The following is a 2,790-nucleotide window of genomic DNA, read 5'->3' as shown; positions in this document are numbered from 1 at the left end:
ATTCTCAGAGTGATTTTCTAGTCTATTATTATTATTATTATTATTATTATTATTATTATTATTATTATTATTATTATTATTATTATTATTGTGATTTGAGAGAGGACGCCCTATCAGATATGTAGCGTTGAAAATGATGGCTACATAAAAGTCATTGAGAAAATTCATTGTAAAATTAACTCCGTTGATTCATCAATAATTATCACCAACAACAATACTACTACTACTACTACTACTACTACTACTACTACTACTACTACTACTACTACTACTACTACTACCACCACAGAAGTACGCTATCTTGTTTTTCAAATAATACGAAATGTAGAGTTTGTAATTGTTTCACGGTATTTTCTGAAAGACAATAAAAATATATTTGATTATAATTCTTCATCCAGAAATGAAAATCTTCAAAAATCTATAAAAAAATTCTTATCATTCTACAGCTCGTTAGAAATAAACATCCCCGTCCTTTATATCTTAATAAGGTTCTTTAAGCCTAACCAATATGCGATGGTGGTATAGTGGTTAGCATAGCTGCCTTCCAAGCAGTTGACCCGGGTTCGATTCCCGGCCATCGCAGATTCTCCGTTTAATTCCCGATCACAATTCCTGGCGGAGCTAATTTTCCGAAACAATTAACGTCTATATATGAGATTGTTGCAACTGCTGAATGTTGCCTCAAATCTACCCTTGTCAAAGATTCAGAATGTTATAAGAAATCATTTCCATGCGTTTCGTAAGATTGCCCGTAAATGGTGTTTTTGCGTCAGTGCAAATCGGTTGGCTGGTCTGGGTTGAATGGTGAAATTTCCATTCGAATAATTGTTTAGCATTGCAGTTTTTCCATCAATTACTAGTTCAAGGAAATGATTTATTTTTTGGTTTGCTCTTCCCGTAAAATCGTCATTAATTTTGCTTTCCAGAAAATATATCCATCCATTTAACACATCTTACCAATTTATAATAAATACCAATTTAGAATAAATTCTTCGGATGATACAAGTAAAATAAAAGATATCTAATGAATATAAGTATCATATTCACGTATTCGATTGTACAAAAAGAAACAATTCAATGATTCGGATTCAAAGTCAAAGATTCTCAAGGGGTTACATGGTAGAATGATTAAGGATTTCTGTCCTCCGAAATACAGAAGTAAGAACCTTTACCCATTTGCAGTGTGGTATGAAATCCAAAAGAGAGTGCCAGTGTTAATCAAGAAATATCGACAGGTTGGGTATGGAAAACGTTGTCTATATCATATTGGCGTTACTCTCGATACTGTTGTCGTAAGTTTTTTTTTTATTAATAACTTTTATATATATTTGTATATGTGAATATATATATATATATATATATATATATATATATATATATATATATATATATATATGTGTGTGTATATATATATATATATATATATATATATATATATACATATATATACAGTATATATATATATATATATGTATATATATATATATATATATATATATATATATATATATATATATATATATATATATATATATATGGATATATATATGAATATATATATATATATATATATATATATATATATATATATATATATATATATATATGGATATATATATATATATATATATATATATATATATATATATATGTATATATATATATATATATATATATATATATATATATATATATATATATGAATTTTATGATATACATTGTCAGTGATATGGGTGTGGAAATTGATACTATACTTATTATCATCATCATTATCACTGTCATCATTATCACTGTCAATATATTATTTCTATTATTGTTATGCTTTCCACTCTCTATTCAGTATTTTAAGTAAAGTATTGTAACGACTCAGATCTTTGAAGTAGAATTACAATTCCTATCTAGGAATCCATTCGGATATTCTTGTTTCGCTTTCAATCTGGAGAAAAAAAAAAATTGTAATTGAAAACCGACAAACTTTTTTTAACGAAAAGAATTTTATTTATCCGAGTGGTTCCAATAAAATAATTCCAAGTCTGTATTTCTCAGGCGGAGAAGAGTTGTTATTTTGTAGATTTTGGATGATGAGCACTTATATTTAATCCATTAAACTAAAAAACTTTTATTTAGGTTTAGTAATAGAAGAAGAAAATAGGGTCTTATTTAGGCTTAGTAAAATCAGAACGTAGAAAAAGAACTTTTATATAGGCGTAGTAAAATAAGTAATTATTTTGGTGTAGTGAAATAAGAACTTTTATTTAGGGTCAGTAAAATAAGAACTCTTGTCTAGGTGCAGTAAATTAAGAACTTCTATTTAGGTGTAGGAAAAAAGGAATTATTTAGGTGTAGTGAAATAAGAACTTTTATTTAGGTGCATTAAATCAGAACATTTATGTAGGTGCAGTAAAATAATAATTGTTAAATTTTTAGCAATGGAAGGATTAGCAACTTTGATAATTGTACATGAAATAGGTCAAGGATCTATAATTGTTAATGCAGAATATAAGAACGTTTATTTCTAGGCGTAGAATGATTAGAAATTTTCCCTATATGAAGAAATATAAGGATCTTTTTTTCTAGATGTTAATAATAAAGGATTGCATCAAGGAGGGTTAAAATAGGGATTTTACTTTAAGATGCTGATTGGTAATTGTCCTTCTAGATGCAACAGTATGAGAATCATTGATTGTAAATGGAGATGGATAAGGAGTATCTTTACTTTTAGATGCAAAGGAACAGGCATATTTCTATATGTAGACTGATAGAAATTTTTATTTCTTTCTTTAGAAAGAT

At 26.8% G+C, this 2,790-nt stretch overlaps 1 non-coding gene across 1 annotated transcript; it reads left to right on the top strand.

Annotated features, from left to right (window-relative positions):
• Positions 1-510: 510 nt before the first annotated feature.
• On the top strand, positions 511-582 carry TRNAG-UCC (transfer RNA glycine (anticodon UCC)). The gene has a single exon. It is a non-coding gene; the product is annotated as a tRNA-Gly (tRNA).
• The last annotated feature ends 2,208 nt before the right edge of the window (positions 583-2,790 follow it).

Source organism: Palaemon carinicauda, chromosome 3 (genome assembly GCF_036898095.1).
Source record: "Palaemon carinicauda isolate YSFRI2023 chromosome 3, ASM3689809v2, whole genome shotgun sequence".
In the NCBI taxonomy this organism is placed as follows: domain Eukaryota; kingdom Metazoa; phylum Arthropoda; class Malacostraca; order Decapoda; family Palaemonidae; genus Palaemon; species Palaemon carinicauda.
The sequence above is the reverse complement of the archived record's forward strand: the minus strand, read 5'-3'. Positions and strand labels throughout refer to the sequence as shown.